Source organism: Amphiura filiformis, chromosome 2 (genome assembly GCF_039555335.1).
Source record: "Amphiura filiformis chromosome 2, Afil_fr2py, whole genome shotgun sequence".
Taxonomy (NCBI): Eukaryota; Metazoa; Echinodermata; class Ophiuroidea; order Amphilepidida; family Amphiuridae; genus Amphiura; species Amphiura filiformis.
Genome location: NC_092629.1, coordinates 71,543,753 through 71,569,163, shown reverse-complemented (window position 1 = coordinate 71,569,163; position 25,411 = coordinate 71,543,753). Strand labels below are relative to the sequence as shown.

At 38.0% G+C, this 25,411-nt stretch overlaps 1 long non-coding RNA gene across 1 annotated transcript; it reads right to left on the bottom strand.

The window, feature by feature from the left end:
- Positions 1-635: 635 nt before the first annotated feature.
- LOC140146574 (uncharacterized) lies at positions 636-12,927 on the bottom strand. The gene is made up of 3 exons (XR_011858265.1): positions 12,860-12,927; positions 6,076-6,215; positions 636-2,307 (listed from the first exon to the last, which is right to left on the bottom strand). It is a non-coding gene; the product is annotated as an uncharacterized lncRNA (long non-coding RNA).
- Between the last annotated feature and the right edge of the window lie 12,484 nt (positions 12,928-25,411).

Here is a 25,411-nt window from a genome sequence, read left to right as displayed (position 1 = left end):
AAATTGAATTACTCAGTGCTACAGTAATATGTTCTCAAGCAGAAGCAGATGTGTCTAAAGGTTTAAAACCTATGCCTTGGAATGAATTGGATAATGTGACATGTTGTATACATACGCAAAATAACATTGCATAGCTTGAGACGTTTCCAAAACTAAGGAAATGATAATTGATTTTAGGACGTCAAGTACAACTCCAAACCCTAGTGGTGAAGGGTAGTAATGTGGAGCATGTGTCCTCATATAAATATCTTGGCACTATGATTGAGGGAGGGCGAGTTAGCGCAGCGGTAGTTCCCTCGCTTTGCACCACTGAGGTCCCGGGTTCAAGCCCGGCGCGGCCCAAGGACTCATGTGCACTTGGTTTATCCCGATCCATGTTTGCTCTCGCAGGTTTTCTCCGGGATCTCCGGTTTCCTCCTGCTTTCAAAATCGGTGATTAGTTGTTTCGTTATCAAAAACTTCCTTCACCCAATGGAATTTGGGAAGCTGCAGAAAATGGGTGGATGTTACAATCTAAGTGCGGATAGGTTTGCGCCAGGTTCGGCTGCAACTAGCCTAGTTGATGCGATCTGATTGTGATGATTCACCACGCAGCGAAATTACAGCGCTTTGAATCCTCTGGAAAAAGCGCTATATAAATTCTGAAATTTATTTATTTATTTTGATGACAAACTCAATTGGCATACACATGAAGATTACTCAGGCGTGTAGCAAGTGGGGGGACAGGATGGACGAAGTCCATGGGCCCCGAGGGTTCAGGGGGACCCGAGCACAAAAGCGAAAATTAAATAAGGGCTGATAATGGAGAGCAGGGCCGGATTTTTATAGCATTGGGCCAGATGGGCCCGGGTCCAGGGCAATTTTGCCCCCCCCCCCCAAAAAAAAATTGGGGGCCCCCAAAATTGCCCTATGCATCTTTCTTGTAACCCCAATAACAGCATCTTTTTTGGTCAAAATAAGCCAAAATTGTAAAATTTTCCACGCTTCGCGCTCATTCTAATTCTGAAATTTATGTTGATCTGGGGCCAAGATAGTCTGAAATTGAATTCAACAAAATATGTTAGTCCCCCTTAGTTAAACCAAAACTTGGCCACTGACTTTAGTGCATATACCTTCCTCGGCATGTGAGTTCGGGGCCTCCAAATTTTGGCCTGGTCCAGGGCCCCAATAAGGTAGGCTAAATCCCGCCCTGGTTAAAAGGGCCCGTACTGCTCCTTTTCCATAGGCCCCTGATGCTCTTGCTACGCCCCTGAGATTACTTGATCAAAGACTGAACTCTAGAATCACATTGGCACCTCATTCGCTAGTCAAACTGCGTAGCAACGTGTGACCTACAATCCCGGACAAAATGTGTTCGAACACCCAATTCCCCTGTTCTTCTTAGTACAGTGCGCACGCTATACGAGTCACTGGAAACTAAGGATTATAGTAGTGTTATCTCAATGTTCATCTTCAGCATACGTACCCTTCCCTTTCCCCACCAAACAATGTTGGGAGAAGATATGGTGAAGATGAGCATATTGGGCATGCAAACATTATACAGGGGTAGAGAGGGCGACCATTTCCAATAAGCCCTTAAAAGTGTTCGAATAATTATTTCTAAGATTGTAGTTTTTTTATGTGATAATCAGACAAAGCAGAAGGACATCGACACCGCTGAAGTAATTTGCTGAATAGTATCCATAATAAAGTATTACTTGACTTGTCTGGACTTGACTTGGCTAATCATCAGCATTCGAAATAGGGCCAGTCAGCAGGCCATTGGCCTGTAACTTTTTGGCCTGGCCGGTAACTTTTCTGACTGGCATCTAGTTGCCGGCCCGGCTGGCCGGTAACTTTTTAAGGTCAAGCCCGGCTGGCCTGTAACTTTTTGAGGCATATTTCGAACACTGCTAATCATTCACAAAATCTAAAGAAAGGTTATATTATAGTTCACATTATTTGCCAAATATAGTTTCCATATGTTTTAAGAACATGCTTCTCATTCTAATAAGGTAGGGATTTGACTTGAATTTATAGCCACATTGTCAGCTTTACAATGAGTTCTGCTAACACTGGTAATATGAAATGACCACTCACTGAAACAAATCCATGTAAATGTGCTGGTCTTAAAAGCCTTTCATTTCTAAATAGATAAAGTGAATGTATTTGTTCATCATATTTATGCAGCTTGTATCATTCATTTTTATACGCATATCTGTGGATGTTGACGATTGAGAAAGTTCCCCTCTGCTAACATGACTGACTGTGTCGCTGCGGATGTTGTCACTTGTTCCCTTGTAGCATCAACGAGGGCATCAAATGATTCTATGGATAAAAAGAGTCACAGAAAGAGAAGATAGTAAGAAATACATACATTTGTACAATTGACTGTGGATACTCATGAATGTGTTATTAGCATTTTGGAACAGTTATAATTAATGTAACTTTATTTCCTGATCTGCTTGTACTGCATGTTAGCCACACTCCAGCAATAGTGAAATTCCTTTCTTTTGTTTGAATAAACATAGTTCAAAAGCATTTGGAACCGGGTTGCTTTTGTATTACATTCACCTAGTTTTTCGAAAATGGCACATGGACACTTAAAATGACATGCATAAGAATATTTGTGTTGCGTATCTGGATAATATTGTTTACAGAATTGCTAATATAACTGGAATAAGAATAATACAATAATTTCAAGGCTTTATTGGACAAAGCAACTTCAAATAGTGCAATAGGGGTGACCGAGCAGTGTTTGCCCTTTTTCTGACTAGTCTAGGGATGTCAATTTTAAGGTTAGAAGGGACCTGACTGAGCCATATGAAAGCCATGTGTCTTGGCTACATACAAACCTAATCTCAGGACTGCAAGCCTTACAATAGTAAAGGAGACAAACAAATTTGTGAAGCGGGGCAGGGTCACCCATATGCATATGGTGGGCTCAGTGGGGCCATAAAAAGTTAAAAATACTGCATATAACAATAACTATAAAACAAACGTTTAGTAAAGGGTAAATTGGGCAGTCATTTACTTCCGGGAATCCATATTAAATAAATTGGAAGAGAATAATGTACGCTAAGTCCAAAATGAGCTAAAACTTTATTTACAGCTTCGGGGATTATGGTTTAGGACATGAAATAGTGCAATGAGATTTCAGTTTACATGCACTACAATCGTGCAAATCATGTTACAGTTGTCATATTTGGCAGATGAATAGTATTTATGGCCACGCGTTTTGAACTCGCCACCCAAAAATGGTGGTTTTGTTACGCTTTTCCAAATTGAGACTCCTTCAAATTGTTATATCTCTGCTTAAACAGGTATTGAAGTGTGTTTGGTGTCATGTTGTAGCTAAATGTGTGCCCTAACAGACCTCCAAAGGAGAATTGTTTATCAGCTACATGTAAGATAGTGGAGTTAGAGTTGTTTGAGTTCAGAATGACCGAGGTGGGGGATGAGGCGGTGGCGGATGAGGCGGTGGCGGTATTTGCAAAGTCTATGGGAAATAAAGATTTTGTGTGTGCGCGTTGAATCAACTGATCATATCTTTGCATCCATATGGGCTACAGACATGGTTAAGAGCTCTTTTGAAAAATTATTTATTCTGCTAATTGTTTTAATAATTTTGAACTCTTTATGATTGGTTTAGTCTATGAAATGCAAACTTTTATGTGCAAAACTACCTGTTTTCATACTAAACACTGTAGTAAGCAATGCGGATGTCTTCAAAATCTAAAAGTTGCCCTAAATTTTTAATTACTTATCCTATCATAGTCATAGTTTACATTTTCTGAGAGGAAATTTGATGAGGAATCTAATTATGGACTTACTTTTTTTGTATGGGTTAGGGTAAAATGTTTCAGTTCAAAATATGTTGAATTGTAAAAAATTTGAACATATTTTGGGACACCCTGTATTCCAAGATTACCAAACAGCTGTGATTTTTTTTTTCTTCCAAAGTCAGTAGGCTCCCCCTAACCTCTAACCAAATCAATGTTGTTTACTTTCAGTTTATAACTGCAAGTTAGTAATAAGCAATCCATTAAGTGACCCATTTTTATTTGGATTTCTTTTATTCCACCCTGTATAACTTCAAGGTCACCCTGTACAATGAGTTGAAATGTGTATATTTAAATTGCTTTTGCCTCCAGCTTTCCAAAAATGTATACTTTTGCTAGTTTAGGGTTGATAGTTATGGAGATATTCTAATTTGAATTCTAATTTCAAAATGCATTCAAATTCAATGCATTTTGAAATCATTAATAGACTATGACATGAATACAAATTATCAATTTTCATATTAAAAATACAAAACATCTTGAATTTTTTTTTTTTTTTTTTTTTTTTTTTAGGTCAACCATGAATGATCCTACCATTTAGGTCTAGGTCCAGGGACACTACAAAACCGAAAAAATAAAAAACTTAAATTTTTTTTGAAATTGAGTATAGTCCCACCCCCAATTTTGAAAAATGTTCACCCAAAAACGGGGTGGGACTATACTTGCGTCAGTACGGGTAATTAAAATTTTACAGTAACTTTTAGATTTTGAAGACACCCTACAGTGTTTGATATGAAAACGGGTAGTTTTGTATGGAAAAGTTTGTATTTTCTACACTAAACCAATAAGTAGAATTGTTTAGCTGTAAGTTCATGAGTCTTTTAGATACTAAATAGAGTAAAAATCCAATTTACAGTCTTTACAGAAGCAGATTATGCACTAAAAATATCAATCCCATAGAGGTTGTGTGTGCCACATCCCCAACCTCCACATCCCCCACCTCCGCCACTCTGCCCATTCTGAATTCTATGAAGCAGTGTCAGTATTAAAAAGGCTAACAGAATTCTTTTTACTGGGTTGAAAGTGCATTTTATTTAGCAATAAAATGAGACCACAAGCGTGACAATAACTTCTTGCTTGGCAGAGATATCATCATTTAATTTGACATTGCCACCTTTTTTGAGTGGCGAGTTCAAGACGCACGACCACACATCAACACAGTGATTTTGCTGTTCACTCATGGAGATCGAACGACGAACGGCCATCGCAGCGTGTACCCACAAGATGTCAGCATTCAACACCACACTGATTATCTCTATTTTATATGCAAAATCTCAACATGAACTGTGAAAAGGTCTAGTGTAGGTTCATATGGCAAAGCCCCAAGAAGTTAGAGAATTAACTGAAATTGCAGGGCAAAAATGCAACCTGGAATTATAGAAATGGATACAAATAAACCTGATTGGTGGGGTCCAGGGAGGCATTTATATTTAATACAAAGACCTTCAGCAAAAAATATTCCAAATATGAAAATATAGGGATTATAGGGCTTTTTGAAACTTTCTAGCGAAATATAGGAAAATCTTAAAAATATAGGAAATATAGGACCGCTTGCAGCCCTGCTCATAGAGCTAAACTGCTCAAATAAAGAAAGTCCGCAGTCATACAACCCATCCTACACCAAAAACCTGATCTTGTTATGACAATTTGATTGATACGGTCGTATGCAGAATCTTGTTAGCTCCAATTTGATACCCAATTTGCTACCAAACACTCAAAAGTGACAAAGGTTGATACCAGTTTATGGCATTTGGTGCATTTTCAAAAGTTGCAAATCAAAACGAAGCACGCGGTCGAAATGGCTTAGCGTGGCAATATGGTCAACCTTGCTTGCCCACTATGGGCCCCTGTCGACTATCCCAAATGCGCGCTTTATTCAATTGTCAGTTTAAAACGCATGGATTGCTACAGTGATTTACTGATGAATACTAGAGCACGATGCGATCGATATGACCTAGCGGTTGTTTCGGGCTATGTCAATATGTCAATGGTCGTGCTCTGCCATTCACCTCTACAGGTTCGCGTGGTCTGTTTTTAATTTGCAACTTTTGAAAATGCACCAAATTTCATATACTGCTATCAATCTCTATGAATTTAGAGATTTCGGTAGCAAATTTGGTACCAAATTGCAGCTAACAAGATTCTGCACACGACCTTATCAATCAAATTGTCATAACAAGATTAGGGTTTGGTGTAGGACGGGTTACATGACTGCGGACTTTCTTTATTTGAGGTGTTTAGATGAACACCTTACCTGAGCCAAACACCTGTAAAATGTACAACATTGTCTGATTGCAGCTCTTGTGGGGTTCGGCAGAGAGAACAGAAAAGTATTTTTGCAACTGTTACAGCACTCTTGTTGTAATCTCCTTTCACATATTTAGCAAGCAAAATCTGGAAAAGAAAAAAAAAATAGGTTGAAGAAGAACTTCTCATATATGTTACCATCCACAGTTTGTAGTCTTCCATTCATTTTTTATTTGCCTTTAACTATATTCATACATGTTTGATTTTATCTCTGAGCAGCAGCGGACTGTTTTATTTGCCTAGCTATAGGATAGGAGTTTCTCTCTGTAAACCTGTTGACTCCATATTAGAATTTTTGGCCTCCACACATATGTGGAGCTTGTGTTATCATCCAAATGGTTGTTTGTTTTGGCTTGTCCGGGCGGAAGCAAAACCATTAATCTACTCTGCAGCTTAAACTTCAAACTTGGTATGGTGATAGGACATAGTGGTCTAATCTGCTGTATTATAGTTCTATGTCATGTTTTATTTGCATATTTATGAATATTAATAAGCTAATTTGCATATTTTGCCTACATTTTCATAAATCTACTCAGCAGCTTTTATTGCATATTTTACCCACATTTTCATTAATAATCCACTCTGCAGATTTAACACAACATCGCAACAACCAATCAACTTCATTCTTGGTATATTGCGATAGTATACATGCATGGTGGCCCGATGTGCTGTATAGTTTTGCATCATATACTATTGGCATATTTATGAATATAAACCCTAATGCTAAATATGGTTTTTGGCTATCAGAAATTAAAGGAGAAGAGGAATGAAAAAAGGAGAAGATGAACAAATTTTTCACTTGGCAACCTGGGATTCGAACCTTAGACACCCACTTGTAGCTACGGTGGTGTCACTGGCCCATCAGCCATCAATTCCCTGGGTATGACAATGCATACATGTGCAGTGGTTTTCTTTGTAAGATTTTATAGAGTTAAGCATGCCCCAATGAAGGAAAATGTAGGCCTACTAACCCTAACGCTAATCATGGGTTTTGGCTATCGGAAAGGAATATGCCTATTTTGTATTAAAAGTATGTACTTTTGCACACTTATGCAAAACCACATACTTTTGGAAAAGTAATTGTACATACATGTAGGCAGTATACCGTATAATAAAAACCCCTTTAAAAGGGAGTGCTCAGGCATGATTGGAACACATGGTTGTGCAATGTAGGTCGTTGGTGTTGAATAATGTCGCGTTTCTTATAATTAGGGCTAATGATATTGTTTTATATGTAGGCCTACATAAGATTAAGATATCAGATTGTGAAGATCCTTAAGCATTTTGATTAAAAGGGTAAATACGTTCCACTAGGTGATTAGCTCTTCAATATTTAGAGACTGCATATCTACTAAGGGTGGTGCAATAATTATGTGTACCCCGGGGGTGAATTCTCAAAATGGTCTGCCAAAAACGCTTGCCCCCCCCCTTTGGCCGTGCCAAAAACCTTTGCCCCCCCTTTCGACGTGCCAAAAACCTTTGCCCCCCTTTTGACGTGCCAAAAATCTTTGCCCCCCCTTACACATGCAAGATTTTGGGGAACCCGAATTTAAAACCTTAAATTGTTTTAACATATAATGCGAGCGCAGCGAGCATGAAATTTTGCATATTTGAACGTGTTCGTAACGTTTTCCTACGCCTTTTTAGGGCGTAATATAGAAACGGTGCCCAAAATATCTGTGCCAAAAATTGCTTGCCCCCCCCTTTCGACCTGCCAAAAATCGCTTGACCCCCTTTCGACCTGCCAAAATGCTTGCCCCCCCTTTGGCCTGCCAAAAATCTTTGCCCCCCCTATAATTCACCCCGGGGGGTACACATAATTATTGCACCACCCCTAATGTAGAGTCTGTTGGGATATGTATATATAGGATATGATGTGTGATAGATAATGATAAGGTTTCTTATGATTTGGATGATTCATAAATAGTTTTAGGAAATACAGTAAAATTTTAACGTTCCAGAAGGCTGATTATAGCATTGTCCAAAATGATAAGAATATCCCTTAGTCTGTTTTTGGTATTTTTGTTTTGTTTTTGGTAGGGAAGTGCAAAATTATGATGAAGCTGGAGGGGATCATGAAATAACCAAAAACTTGTATAATTTAATACAAACTCAATTAAAATTGTATGAAAACAACAAGGCTTTAATTAAAGATGATTTCCTTCAAATTTTAAATTTGTTTTATACTCAAAATGCTGAAATAATGCTAGTAATAATTATCGGAAGGGTTTCTGTCCATTTTGAGCTGAAATAACAAGGTAAAATGAAAGAAACCCTGCTGGTTAGTTATTTTGGCCATTTAACACGCAGTTCTATAGGAGGACATAATGTCACAATTCTTTGAATTATATAAATGACATTATGTCAAACTTTGTTCTGTTGACCTACAAACACAACCAATTTGGCTGATTCCATTTAGGTGCAAGTTGTGACATGTGTAAACATTACAAATATGCCAAAAAAGTCAGGTTTGAAAAATATTAACCAATTTCATATTACATGTATAAGATGGTACATTGTGGCTTTAACATCAGAACTTACCATAGTCTTTAGAATAAATCAAAAGGCAATGTGTTATTTTAGAAAATATTGAATTAGAATACAGTTAGCTTAGAATATGTATGAATATAATATCTAGAAGAATAAACACTAGGGAAACAACATTTTGATGATATTCATTATGCACTGGACTTCAACTTGAAAGAGGGTTAAAGCAGGGATATGAGGTAAAAGTTAAAGGTTTAAAACTGGATCTATTAAAATGCTGAAAACCTCATTAGTGCCACTTACTTTCAACTAGAGAGTAAAAGTAAAAGTTGAAGGTAATAATGAAACTAAACCTATTCAGGTAATGCATCAAAATACTGTGTGCAATGTAATGGAGAAGGTAAACATTTGGCCTTAAAATTCAATGTTGTTAATAATGTTGTTAAATGCTGGACTGATTATATCAAATCCATACCCTGGTCAGAACAAGCCTTCTTACCTCTCAATGCAAATTTAAGTAAGAAGTTCATGGGTATTTGGTATTGTACATTGTATTGGCCATGTACACTGACCTAGCTGGCAAACAAAATCTGATAAGTTCATGAGCAGTATGTAATTTACTAACTTGAACTTCCAGACCACTATCAATCTGTCAACACCTATGATTAATATCATCCCCAGGTTAAAAAAACCCTCCACTATGGGCTACAGAACACAGTTTTATAAATAATTTCATGGGAAATGAGGCTAATATTCTATGTCCACCTCAAGTTAGATATCTCACTGCTGCATATATATTATGAACTATGTCATAGGGAGTGAGGTTAATTTAGTAGCTAGCATTTATAGTCTGCATTTCCATTACCAGGCATTATCCTATCAAGTATTATACTATAAAATATTTCTAGTGAAGACAAAGCAAAAGCATTTGCAGAAGAAGCCTGACTTGGAGCTACTTAGGTTCAAAGGTCAAGGTCTAAACTGAATGTATATATTCACTCAGGTGTACCTGAGCAAAAAATATGAAATAAATACAGGCTAGTAGTGAGTACATTGTACATCAAACTGTACATGGTTTTGTATGCAGATATAAGGCAGTTTTGAATACTTTGCACAGTATGCATTTTTGAATAGATTGCATGTGGTGTGGCTATATAGAAGAACGACTACAGGTGCACTTAGCATTACTGATATGCTTCGCCCCCGGGGCTTCGCCTTCGTGACCTGAACTGAGTTACTTGTGAACTGTGGAATCTTCAAATTGGCACATAGTTACGCATTCGATGCTAGAGTCCATTGCCATCGTGTTTTTGGTTGATGCATTGATTTGTACCGTAATTAATATTCATAAAACAGCATTCAAGCTTTAATTTGACTATACGTTTGGCAGCCAGAATGGTGGAAACTTAAGTGAAAGATATCCTAATTAAAAAGGAACATTTTCTAGGGTGAAATTTTGTGTAGAAACTGAATCTGACATAAACATTTTTTATCAACTTGAAAATTTTCCCCATAACACTGTACAGGCATATTTCTGCCTGAAGTCCCAAAATTTGAGCGAAAATTGGTGCAAAAAAAAAAAAGTCCTTCAAAATGGGGATACTCAGCCCTGGCTAAACAAAAAAAAAAACTAGCATGTATTTTTGCATAAACCGTATAAATTTGTTCCAATAAGCTCCCATGCCCCAATAAGCACCCACCTACATGTAGGGTATTTTCAATTAAGGGTAACATTACATGTAATGTTGAAGTGACAGTTAGACGTCAAGTCGTCAATACAGTGAAATAGTTGGAGGACTACAAGTCTAGTGTAAACTTGCAATGCATTTTCTGCACCAGAAAAGCTACTAGAACGTCTCAGGACCTATAACATACGTAATTCGTCTCTAATAAACGCCCCTTGCGAAAGATTACATGTAGGTAAACCAGGGTAAAAATAACTGTCCACCCAAAACGACTTTGTTAAGTGCCCTGGGTGCTTATACGGTACATGTATGTAGAAATTGCATTATATGGCGTATATAGGCCTATATATATTGCGTATGTTGCAAAAGTACTGTATACTTTTGCATACATATGCAAAACCACATACTTTTGCCAAAGTTCCGGGTATGTATTAAATACTATGTACATTGTAGTTTTGCACAGCACATGAGGTAGTTTTCAGTCAATAATGACATAATATACAAATGTATATACTTGAATTATACAACGTATGCATTTTTGCATATACCGTAACCACTGGTATAAGCCCACCCCCTAGATGGCAGATTTCACTTCAAAAATGGGGGTGGGCTTATACCCCTGGTGGTTACTGGTATGTAAAATTGCATGCAGGAGAACGACTACGTACACACATGGAAGTATGTTGCAAAAGTATGTACTTTTGTATGTACATAAATTTTGTAAATTGTATATAAAAACACATACCGTACTTTTGGAATTTAGTAAAAGTATGTACTTCTTCCCACGTATGTCAAAGCGGACACCCTCACGAAATCCCTATTGGTTTGTACAGGGCCTTTCAGTTCAAGAAAATTTTCTCAGCACAGAAAATACCAATTAATTTAGTATGGTAATTTATTTAAAAGTTGATTTCCCTGATAAGAAATCGAGCTTAAAATTATTTCATCAAGAGTATTTATTTGTTGCATGTTTTGTGATTTCCCCATTGAGTGCAACGGTAAGTGTCCCCTTTGTGTCACACTAGGGGCAAGATGGAATAGCCCAATCATGGCAAAAGTGACATCATGTTGACCGACAGAATCGCAATAAGTGCAATGGATGGAACAACCCTGACCGAGAGAATTGGCTATTTTGAACTGTCGCTTAGTACAATGTACATGTACATTGTACATGGCATTCATGCTTAGATTTCAAATGCAATGGTCTCGTAAAGTTTTTGTCAGAGAAGAATTAGGGGTTCATTCATGAAATTGAGGGCCCGCATGATTGATTGTTCATACATACTCGCTATATAACGGCGCGCGTGATTGGTCGAGAGCCGGGCATAAACAGCGTTTATGCCCGGTGGCCCGGATGTGAGATCGCCGGGTAGGGAAAATGACGGAAAATCATGTTTTTAATGATGTTACTTGTAATTTTTGTTATTATTTTGATGAAATAAGAATCACAAAATGTTCTAGTATGTATGAACAGGGTTCATTCATATATTTTCATGACTAAACTGTTGTTTATGCCCTCGGGTCGCAAGCGGCCCTCGGGCATAAACAACCGTTTAGTCATGAAAATATATGAATGAACCCCTAATTTATGCCTGAGGCATATGAATAAGCCCCTTTCATACATTCCCAAACATTCAGTGATTGTTTTCATCAAATAATAACAAAAAATAAGATGTAAGATTCTTAACGCGATTTTCTTGCATTCTTTTCTATACCGAAATCATCACGCTGAAGTAGCCGGGCATGAATTAGGGGTTCATTCATATATTTTCATGACTAAATGTTTTTAATCATGAAAATATATGAATGAACCCAGTTCATACATACCAGTACATTTTGTGATTCTTATTTCATAAAAATAATAACAAAAACGTACAAGCAACATTACCGTATATCAAAATCATGATTTTCCTTCATTTTTCCTACCTGGCGATCGCACATCCGGGACACCAATCACGCGCGCCGTTACATAGTGTGAATGTATGAACGCTGAATATGCCCGGCTCTTGACCAATCGCGCGCGCCGTTATATAGCACAAATGTATGAATGTCACTTGTTTACATTTTGAGAGCGTGTGCACAGTCTTGAGTACATGTATTTACGGAGGTGGGGTACTGATTGGCTGAATCGTAGCAACAGACAGATAATCTGATTAGCTAATTGTGCATCATATCGTTACTCATTGCAGATCGGCGCCCTTGAAGTGAACACAAAGTTCCGCGTACGTCGACCATTAACAGGGCGCTCGCACCAATCTGAGCAAGGGATTGCCGTTGACGTTGTTCTCTGAAATCCAGTGTAGCCTCGAATGTGAAGCTCATCGGTCACTGCGGTGCACACATTTGTGACTTGACTTCTCGAGCAAGGATACATTTTCAATTGAATGAACACTGACACAGCCTTGTCAGCCTGATATAGTGTGACAATTGTGTAATGTCGAGCCATACGATGGGTGTACTGTACATGTACATAGCTGTACACAATGTACCATGTCATGCATTGCATGACATGATACTGAGCTTAAAATAGCTAATTTGCAAAGAAACTCAAACGCTTACCTGGCTAGGAATGCATCAACCACACCAATTACTTCTCTGGCTTGACTGTAATAGATTCTCAAAATTTTGAGAAAATGAAATGTTTTCGAATACACTGCAAAACAACACACTACCGTTCGCTCAGCGTAATAGCGACACCGTCGTGTGGAAATTTTTCATCATTGCGAAGGGAGACAAGCTGTGTGATGATAAAGAGAACACACCACAAAAACCTTCTTCGCATTGATTTTATACACGCAAAGTTATGAAAGTAGAGTTCACGTTTATGTGCAAAAGTAGATATTTTCCCAGTTTTAAAGTATAAATTATGTATATCATCTTAGAGAAGAACATTTTGCATACCATGGTATGCATTAGCTTTAACATTGCTCGGCTACTTGTTGAGAAAATCAGCGATACATAAAAAGACCGATTTGACGACTGCTAACTACATTTTTCCCTTGTGTATTCATGCGCAGATAGTCTTAAATATTGCCCGAATATTCCCGTTTCTTTTTAACCTGTGTGACATTCACAATAAGAAATTGTATTTAAACACGATTTTGAACACTAAAATTGCTAATATTATATCAATTTGTCACATTTTGAATGTAAAGATGGCACTATATGACTGATAAACTTGGACAGAAGCTGGCAGAAGTCTGATTTAGTGGTATAAGCCCTTGAATTAAAATGACCACGTGGTGATACATAACTGGGTGGGATATTTCCTGAAAATTGCAAAAATTCTTAAAATTATTTGCGAACCACGCAAAAGGTTAATCAAAATTGTTAGGATATAATGCAATATATTTCTTAATTCACATTTGATTCACAAGTTGACAAATATTTTTATAGTTACGAACACGTAATTTATCACCAAACTCGATACAAAAAGTCTATGCAAAACATCATACTTTAAAAGTATGTCGATAATTATGCTATACCGGGCTGATTTCATGCAAAACAAATCACCAGACGACTGACTATAGGACATAGCGCCACAACACGAGCGTTGGTAAAGTATATGGCCTCACTGCAATACATAGCTACGTAAAAACGTACGTGTTAACGTACGTAAAAACGTACGTCCTCACGTCTACGTTTGGAAAATCGCAATCTCTCTACAATAACATTTTTCACGGCTAAGTACACGCCTTGTGAATGTAGTGGGGTCTCAAAAAGAATTTGCCAAATTGGCCATTATTCTGGGCAGCAAGCTGCAATCCCATAACTTCACAATCTGGGACCTAATGTAATCCTCCAAGATGACAGCGCTCGCCCCACATAGCCACGGTAGTCAACGACTACTTACAGAATATGGGAGTAGATTCAAAATGGCCTGCCATCAGGCCAGACCCGGGGCCAGACCTCAAACCGATTGAACACTTGTGGGACCAGCTTGATCGTGCTGTGCGCGTCAGAGAAGCCTATATGCAACCACATTGAATGACCTGCGACGAATCCTTGTTGAAGAATGGAATTCCATCCCACAGTAACGGGTAACTAGGTCGGTGAGCAGCATGAGGAGAAGGTGCCTGACTATAATGGCTGCCTGTGGTTTTTCCATCCGCTATTGAGGTTAGTGGCTAGCTTTGTTTGAGCACAGAATAATGGTCAATTTGGCAAATTCTGTTTGAGACCCCACTACATTCACAAGGCGTGTACTCAGCCGTGAAAAATGTTATTGTTTCAAATTCAAATTGGGTGTCATTGTAAAGGGGAGTATTGTAGCTATCCAGTGATATGCAACACGATATGAATATGTCACAAATAATTGGGGATACAGATGCTTGAAAAAACTTTCCAAACTTTTGTTTAGAAATGTTAACTGGGTTTAATATTCTTTATCTGATCAGGAGCTCACCTTATTACCTAATTTTTAAATAACATTATCTACGTAGTTTTCGCATAAACACGTTGTTAGAAAGTATGGTTGAAAATAGAACAATAAAGTAACACCACATTAAGCCATATATGACGCAAGTCTGGCGGCAACATGGTACCATTAGTCATAAGTGCGTATGGAGAAGAGCTTTTTGTGCACCTTTTGAAGTTGCAGATGGGGTTGTTGTTGTAGATCATTTAATGAATTAAAACAAATTATAACGTTTCAATTATGCGTCAAGTGAATGCAACACGATTTATAATTCAAGATGCTTCTTCCTTCCCAAATTAATGCGCAGTATCTGAAAATAAGGAATAAAACAAATACGGCATTATAGATACCGTCTTTTAGTTTGAGAGTACACTAACCCAACAACTTCTGTCTCCCAAATCAGGAGATCCCAAGGCAGTATCAGTTGTGTAATATATTTTATCGTAGGGAGGCTATCCTCCTACGATACTTGAATTTGTACGTGGCCACCAGCTTGCTTCATTTTCAGTGAAATAGTGTGAGTGCTTGGGTACATGGTATTAGGTTTTGATAAATTGTGGTGTAGTAATTAATGGATATTGAATTGTTTTTTCTATTGCGATTTGTGTAGTGGAGCGTGACAGGGTAGAAAAATGTGTTTTGGGAAGAGTTGATGATTTAATGAATGTGGTGTTAATGAATGGTTGGACTGGTTTTTGTGGAGTTTCAAGGGTTAATATTAATTGGAATTTGCAGTGGGAATTGTTAAAGTTTGTTTAGTTGAACTTGGCCAAATTGTTTGTTTTCAGTTGATGGAGATTAATGGAGAGTGTATTAACATATGGATTGATGAGGTTGTGAATGCACAATGATCCCTTGGGAGTAGTAAAGGCTGTTTACTAGAAGTGAAATACCAGTAGTGATTTTAGGAGTTTTAAGTGCAGCAAGTAATGTGATATTGATTGAATGCACTTGAACCGAGTTCAAGGTTGTAGGAGGTTGTAACCAAATAATTTAGTTACTTTGAACTCAGAAAGTTTTGTAGATGACTTGTGTGATAGCTGCTGTAAGGTGAGTGGGTGCTGTTTGTGTTATTCTTAATTGTGCGTAATATGGGACGTTTGTTTTAAAGCAGCTGTTATATTAGTGGCAGGATTGGTGTGGCTGTTTTGTAATGAAGGGAGTGGTGTTCACACTAGCTAAGGGGTGTTCAGTTGTAAGTATGCGAAGGGACTTTCACACTAGCTGTATTGCGAGAGGGGGTATTTAACTTGAGTAAACTGGGTATTTATACCTCGAGTAAAGTGCCCAGTTGTGGTAAGCGTGTGGTACTGTAGGCTTACCCCATTGACTCATTACAAAACGTTTGTTTAAGAGCTTTAAAGACAGATATTACTAGTACTTGAGGAACATGTCATGTCACTGACCATTTGCTTGACTCATCAGGGTAGAGATAGTACCCGGGAGATAGTAAACCTTAGAGGAGAAGGCCCCGTAAGAATGGGTGACCATAGGCAGAGTCTGTTTAATATTCTGTAGTAACACTAACATCAATCCCCATCGCACCAGTTCTTTTGCCCAATATTTCTGTACAATAATTGAATGACCTTTGAATGTGCTAGGTACAAAAACTCATATTCCAAAAGATGAGGTCAAATTTGAGCAATGATTGGTATTATGCTGGTGAAGATAGCCTTTACCGAGAGGGTGTCACTGCACTGTACATACCCACAGATTATAGGGTATATATGAACTTGACCAGGTCAGTGACTTTCTCTGTCAAAACATATTATGGTATTGTTTCAGTGCGAAAGGGGAGATATCTGAACAAAATGATCATAGTGCAATTATCTTGATTGTATCAAACAATCATAAGCCTTTTTGAAACCAGTTTTATGATGTAAGTGATGTAACAACTTATATATGAACCTTTGTTTGAGATAAAAAGGTATTGCAACAATGTTAATATGTCTTCTCATCGGAACTGGATAATATTTTGATGGATTTGGACAGATTTGTTGGGTGTTTTGTGTTTGTAATTTTTGCTATTCGTGATGTGTATTTTGAGTTGTGTTGGTGGAAAAGGTAAGCTTCTGAACCAAGTTTGAACTGATGAATGCCAATGGAACATGTAGTATGAATTGAGGGAATCATTCTAAAAATTGTCAACATTACTGATTGATCAGAATTTTCAGGAGTAGGCCTATTGATCAGAATGAAATGGGGGGAAATGATAAGTACATTCAAGATCGCTAGTTCTTATTGACAGAACGAACTCATAAGTTCTGAATATTGGGGAAAATATCTCAGGTTTGGGCATCTAGCCAAAAAAAAAATGGGTATTTATAAACAAGCAACAAGTTAATAGGTCATCACTGGAGTGATTGGTTTCTGGCCCCCAAGTAAACCATATAATAACAAAGCTGTTGTGGCACTCGACTGCCCATCTATAGGCTTGTTCAGACGATCGCTTGTAAAGTCGCTTGTAACTACATTCAAATGTAAACTTGCATGTAGTGCCCGTCTAAACGCACTCGCATGTAGCTACATGCAAGTCAGTACAAGTGACGATTTTACATGTAAGATATTTTACATGTAGCGAGCCCGGGGGGTACTCCCACTTTGGAGGTGACGCGTATGTAGGGCTGTTAAGACCCCAGGGGGGCACTTGAAATATGAAATGGATATAGATGTAGGGCTGGCACTTTCGCACTAAGGGGCATTCGGTGAGAGCAAAATGTAAAAAAGATGGGGTCATTGGGTGAGAGCGTGAGTTTTGGCTTTCGGTGAGAGCAAAATGTAAAAAATATGGGGTCATTGGGTGAGAACATGACCATTTTTTTAATGGAATCTTTGGGTGAGAGCTGAAACAGCGCCATAAAAACCTCGAACATCGAATTTCTAGTTCTAAATGGCTTCAAATTTCATTGTTTTTTTTAAATAAGTTACAAAATCAGTGATAAATGAAAGTTGCTGTTCAAATTGAACTTGTAAGGGTCTTTGGGTGACGGATCAAATGGAAAAATAGGGGGTCTTAGGGTGACAGAGCATGTGTTCGTGAAATATGAGGTGTTTGGGTGACAGCGATTCTGAAAAAGGGGGGTCTTAACAGCCCTACATACGCGTCACCTCCAAAGTTTGTTTACCCCCCCCCCCCCAGCGTCGCTCTCACCCAAAAACCCCATATTTTTTACGAACACATGTTATGTCACCCGAAGGCCCCTTATTTTTCAATTTGAACAGCAATTTTCATTTATCACTGATTTTGTTACCTATTTTTTGAAAAAAAGAAATTTGAAGCCTTTTTGAACTAAAAATTTTTGAGGTTTTTTTGACGCTGTTTCGGCTCTCACCCAAAGGTTCCAAAGGTCATGTTCTCACCCAATGAGCCCATATTTTTTACATTTTGCTCTCACCGAATGCCACAAATCATGCTCTCACCCAATGACCCCATATTTTTTACAATTTGCTCACACCAAATGCCCCTTACTGCGAAAGTGCCAGCCCTACACCTATATCCATTTCATATTGAAGTCCCCCCCCCCGGGGTAGCGAGCTACATTCGAATATAAGGCCAGTGTGAACAAGACTTGCTTGTAAACTCGCATGTAAGCATGACCTTGATGACCCAATTCTATTCTGATTGTGCATAATCATGGCATAGTTTACCAGTGAAGGTCACTCTTACTTTTGAGTTGGCTTACAAGTAAGTGTGGACACACACTCGCTTGCAGCATAATTTAATTGCCCGCTTGCTTGTAGGCTACCGTCTAAACACACCTAATTTGCAGTTGGTGGTGCAATAGGAAAGGTTTTGGGAAGGATATCAGCCTTTGGTAGGGCATTAGGCACAACTAACCACCAACATCCTAACAACCAAGCCCCAACCCCACCTCATCCCCGTCCCCATCCACAGTTACAACAGCCATCACAGAAAAAACCTACGATATATGTGGCTCGAGAGCCACAGCGGCTCTAGTTTAGTTCTGCTATTCCTGACACTGTCATTAAGTTTTAAGAAAGACAGCTTGCTGAACAATCTCAAATCGAGTACAAATGTTGATAAGTGTAAGACAGGTGCATAAGAGTCTACTAGAACAACTTAAAAGGCTCATTAATTCTGCCCTATATATTATTTCCGTTTTTAGCCAGATTCGTGAGAGTAAAAATCTATCTCTCACATGTGTCATTTAGACAGCTTTAAAATGTAAACATGTATGTTTTGTAATTGCATGATGTCAGTGGCTCAGGCAAGGTGTGGGGGCAAGGAGGAGCTCAGCCCTATGGGAAGTTTTGCTCCCTCCAGCCTTACATGTTCTACTAGACCATGTACCAGTTGGTTAGTAGACTATTAGTTAGTAAACTAAAATGCGTGTTAGGACGAATGGTTGGTAGACCAAGTGTTTAATAAACAAAATGGCTCAATTATTATTAGACTGAATGGTTACAGACCAGATGGACATTAGACAAAACAGTAATTGAAATAGATTGTTTTAGACCTATTGGTTATTAGACTAAATGTTTTGCTTTTTTTCTAAATATATAGTTATCATGACAATGGTTATTGGACCAAGTAATTACTAAACGTAGTGGATATAGACCTCATGGGTTCAAAAGAAATGGATAATAGATGAAATGGTATTAGACCAAATGGCAAATCCCTGGAAATTTGTTTTGAGGGTATAGCTGGTACACGGTGTAAAACATATATTCATATCATATTAAAACCATATTCTAACATTTCCATAAAATAGATAAGTATTCCTTTCCATAAAATGATAGCTTTCACTGTACGATAACCTCTTTTACTTTTGAGCCGAGCAACTGTGGAATTTGAAATTTACTATATACCATCGCCGATGTCGCAAATGCGTGTTACTCCGTCGGTCGTGCTAGGGCACTGTCCTTTGATGTGTGTATGACCGCCATGTACGTACTGTATTATGGACATAGCGTACTCGTTCGATTAATATTTCCATCGTAATAATAAACCGTCTCGTTCAGACGGTTTATTCAAAATCTCTGATTTTGACCAAACTACAGCACCTAAAGTCTTGATTTTTGCAGGGTATGTTAGTTTAATAAATTACGAGTGTGTAAAAACATAACTTTAAATAATATTGAGGGCGTCCTCCGCAGCAAATGTTACAATATGGCTTTCAGCTTCATTCAGTGGCATATTCTTCTCCGAGTAATGAAATGTTTCAAATAAATGTACCCAAGAAGACTAAAGCTGGGCGAGATCGCCAAATTAAAACTTCATGAATAAAATAGTAATTTTAGTTTTCTCATATTTGGAATTACATATACCTCAAATTACATATACCTCGTTTTGTTCTGTCATATTTTGCAGTGACATTACATTCTGATAATACTATGCGTTTAACCGTGTAAAGTTCACACGAACATAATTAAGGCACGCTGAAGGCAAATGTAACCCCATGACCCACTAAATACAGATACAGCAAAGCCGTCGAAATCTGCTCAAAGGCAAATCACAATGGAAATGTGCTGAGCGGAAAATGCATCTTGTCAAAGTTATACATTGTGTAAAAGTACTGAAAATCCTCATAGCTGAACGGTTTAATAGAATATAAATCTTGTTACTTCATCATTAACCCACATTTCTGAACTATTGAATACTTAATTGCATATTCGAGAGCCCCGGGTTGTTGGGATTTCTTATAATCGAAAAAGGTTTGAAACGTTTTCCCTTTTTATCTTTAAACTAGTTTTTGAATGGCAAGATATATCTTACAACAAGAACGAGGACGTTGATACGTTAGCGTTATACCGGGCAACAGCAAAGGGGTTCTTTAATCACGCCTCCCCATTCTTTCGCTTGATCAAAATCGCTAAATGTTAGATAAATTAATTTCTGAACGATATTTACCGATAAATGAAACAAACATGTAACGCAAAGAATCCATGAGCCACTATTCTGTAAAAAGAAATAACAGAGAAGATATGTCTTACTTTTGGACTTGAAATGATGCGCTGATGACTCTGCTTCCAAAGTTCAAGTTCAAAGTTCAAATGCAGTTTCATAACACATCAGATAATGCCTTTTATAATTGTTACTGTTTTCGACGTAACACAAGATATCTGCTGGTAATTAAGAAAGCAGAAACTGTGTTGCTACTTGGGAGGGCATTAGTACAATTTCAAGAAATAAAATTCAATGCTATTAAAATGCATTGGTAGATTAGTGCTATAAATTCTCTTAAAAGTGTGCATTGTGGTAATTTCAAGAAGATGTGATGCTACAAAGAAAGCTCCTGTAATACACATTTATACTGAAGGGTATGCCTACATATCGTGTTGATTCAGCATGGATTTACGTTTGAATCATCTAAAAATGTGGCGCCGTGACTACAAATACAAGTATCTTCATGAAGCTTAACGGAATTTTGCGAGCATCCTCTACATGAGAAATAAAGTGTTATAAATACGCCTATAGCTTCAAAACTAGTAATTGTTTTCACAATATATCAACATAGAGAGAAGGATGATTTATTTACGCGTAAATGTCGTTCAATATTAACAGCAGAGTAGTGCTTTAAGAGAAAATACCCGAATTTAAACGTTGCATTTTACACGGCGATCAATAGTTAATAGAGAGATTGCGAAATTTACGTGAAACGTGATACGGGAACGCCAACGCCAAACTACATTAGTCAAAAATAGGTTAGTGTGCCCTCTACAGGGTGAAATCTATTGAGAATTGGTCAATCATGGAATTACCGTAAGGCGATTACGTTGCGGTTGGTAGCAAAAAATGACGTTCCAAAATGACAAAAAGACGCATTATAAAATGCAGAAAAATGTTATGTTTGTCTTGTTATGAAGCGAATCAAAGTATCCTAATAGAGCAAGTAGAGTCCGACATGTAATAAAATCCATTTTGGGGGTTACAATTTGACCTAGTATAGACCAGAAGAAGTGAATAAATTTCGATTTTTTTTCGACGCGAATTCGAACGGGAAGATTACCTATTCATTTGTGTGTGGAAAATGCCGTCCAAAAATCATCTTGCGAAGAGGCGTTTTAGGCAAGATCGAGTCGTTTTACGGCAAATTTGACGATGAATTTTGTTTTTGGACGGGGGACAGAAGTTCATGCAACGCAATTTTTCGCCTTGCTTTTTCATTGTTTTAAACATGTTAAACAGCTGTCAAAGTGTTTTGCTTATGGGATTGAGATTTGGCTATAGCCGGGGCCTATAGGGTAAGCACAGATTTGAAGTCAAAGGTCATTAAGGGTGTAATTCCAGTACATAACAAAGAGCTTCAAAATGCTTCTTTTCCTGCAGATTACATGGTATACAGAGGTGCGACTGACACATAAGCATTAACATTAGCTGGTGTCTATATTGTAACAGATTTTGAGTTCAAGATCATGTAGGGGTCAAACATAGTTTATTACTGAAAACAACTTTGAAATTCCCTTTTGCTGCATATTAAGTGATGTGATCATCATAACAATGGCATCATGTGCATAGGGTTATAATTACAGTTGGCTTAAACATGGGGAGGGGTCTGTTTTGGGGGAATTCTAAAAGTTTATCCAATTTGAATGAAATTAGTATTATGTGATGTTGATATGATTCAAAACACGATGGAGGTCATTTTAAGGTCATCAGAGGTCAAGTCAAGATCAAATTGTTTTTATTAGATTGTCATTAAACTTAGTGCCTATATTTTTTCACAAAAAGACAGTTTTGACCAAAGCCATTTCAAGGTCATCAGAGGTCATTTCAAGGTCACGACTGGACTTCGCGGTCTTACAAGACCGCAACATATCTATCTCTATGTCTTTCTTTTCGATCAGTGTTCCGGAGGAATTCGTTGTGACGACGAGTCAAACTCATAATCGATGCACGATACACGAAGCAGTAAGCGAGCATGAAAAAGAGCAATGATGAACAGAAGAAAAAGATTCACCCGTTCACTCAATCATGAACAAATAGAACTGGAGCACGCAATATATCATGTCTACGAGTTGAAAATGATATAAGAATAATAATAATAGTAGTAAATCAATAATAAATATGAAGTATAAATAAATTAAAGTAAAGTAATACAAGTATTTAATGGAGGATATTTATAGATAGAAGAGAAATATAATTGAACAAAGTGCAAATAAATTAATTGATCCATGGATAAGTAGTGTAATAATCAGCATGGTAAAAAGAAGATGGTCTCACAAACAGAGAGTTTGCTCTGAAATAAATCAGTGATTGGATGGTACAGTTAGCAGGTGAAAAGGGCAGTTAGACCAAGCAAAAAGGGGTGCAATTTTCATTGTTCTTTGCCCTACAGTGTGCGTACGCATCGTAGTTTGCTCAGGGCACGTGCATTTTAAATCGCCTACCGCATTTCATATACAAGAAAGCCATTGAACAGTGTAGCGGCTCGTTCATGCATATCGCTAGACGATGTCAAGTGGTCTATAAATAAAACCATGAATGAAATAAGATTGTATAACTATTTATCTATAAATAAAACCATGAATGAAATAAGATTGTATAACTATTTGCCGTCGTAGTGTGATGTCAAAATCGATCGATGCCAAGTTAACTGGTTTACTCACGGAACCACGATCAAAACGAACACAACACAAAGCCAGTGGATTTAAATTGGCACAAATTCGTACAAACTGTATAAACTCTGTTTTTTACTGATCATACTCCCTTCGCCATCCGACACCAAACTCTTGTTTGGGTTATTTTGACAACTAATGACATACACCTGTTAAAAAATACTCGTTTAAAAAAAGCCCACAAAACATCGATGCTATGATCTAAACTGGACTGAATGCAGCCAATCGTATTTCATACCAATACAAATGTGGGTTCGATACACCCATGGGTGAAATGGTGATTCATATGAGGTTGTGCATATAACGCATCATACCGTGAATATGACGGACTACTCAAATGCATTCAACAAAAGCATGATCCAATCTACCGCGACATTTAGTCTCACACACAAAGCAAATGCACTACGATCATATTGATGACAACATTTGATTGAATGGACTGGACTGCGCCATGATTACGGTGAAGGACACCGGTTAAAATCCTTTGTTTGGAGCCAATCGATAAAAGCATGCAGGGCATCTTTAGATATATTTGTTTCAGCATAGCGCCACCATAAATTTATTGAGTTAAGTTTCGAGGCGAACGGCATTATGAGGTCCGCCCGCACAATGCCGTAACAGGTAACCCGTATGGCGTTTCCAGTAAACGCCTCTTCGCAATCTCTCTTATGCCAGCACTGTAGCGCGTAAAGCCCGCCATTATCTTACCGCTTTCTTCAAATCAATAGAAATAGCTGCAACTTTTAAATTAGGATATTTTTCTTTCAAAACACTGCTGTATTTTTAATATTGAACAAAAGTGGACAAATGGGTATCAAAATGCAAGTAAATATATCATCCTTCTTTGTATGTTAAAAATTGTCATAACAATTATTAGTTCTGAAGCTATAGGCGTATTTATAACAGCTGCGTTACTTTTTGTGCAGACTTTATGTTAAGTAGATATAACATGGGAGAAGAGTTCATCCACTCTAGATATTTTAGTAGACTTGCTAAGGGGTGAAAATAAGGTGAACGCTGCATTGTTTAGTACAAAGGTCCCACTTGGTATGGATGTTCCTTGGGGCAAGAGGAAAAGATTCATCCAAAGAGACACTCTGTCTCTGTGCATAAAACCCCCTAATTTGCATAAATTATGCTAATTAGTACCCAAAATATGGTATTCTCTACCTTTTGGACCATTTCGCCTACAAACATGTGTAAACATTTGAAATTAGCTTAATTTAGGGTAAAAAATTCATTTTGGGGATTGTTTTGAGAATCCGTGACCATTTTGACCCTCAAATCCAAGATGGCCGCTGGCCGCCATCTTTAAAATTGGTGTTTTTACAACTTTTGAACCGTTTGAGCTACAAACTTAAGTGACATATCAATTTGAACTAATTTTGGCCGGGAAACTCATTTCTGGCACTGTTTATGTGATAGGAGGTAATTTGAAAAGGGTACAGAGGAATCCCTTTAACCCAAGCCAATGGAAGACTACATCTGTCATCCCTATTCACAAGAGATATTCGAAATCTAATTCATCTATGTACCACCCAATCTCTCTGCTCTGCATCATCAGCAAGGTCATGGAGGCTGTAGTACAGAACCAACTTCAGAAGTACCTCCTTGCATGGAAACCAACTGATTTCAGATAGGCAGTTTGGATTTAGGCCACACCACAGCACAGCTGACATCCTCACAATTCTGACTCAAGGGTGGTCAAACTCCCTGGACAGAGGCAACGAAGTGCGCCTGATTACCCTGGACCCCAAAGGAGCATTTGACAAGGTCTGGCATAATGGCCTTTGCTCGAAACTCATGGCAAAGGGAGTATCCGGCAAGCTGCTCACCTGGATTATAAGGAGCTACCTGACAGATCGTTCCATCAGAGTTGTCCTATCTGGCCAGTCGTCAAGTACTTCCTCCATCAATGCATCAGTTCCCCAGAGGTCAATATTGGGCCCACTTTTATACTCTGTCTTTACGCAGATGATTCCACCTTGTTTTGCGAGATTACATATAGAGACAACCCTGAAGCTGTTACTGCTAGCCTAAACAGAGACCTGGGGAAAATGAGGATTTGGGCAGACAGATGGAAGGTGACTTTCGAGCCATCAAAATGTAAGGCA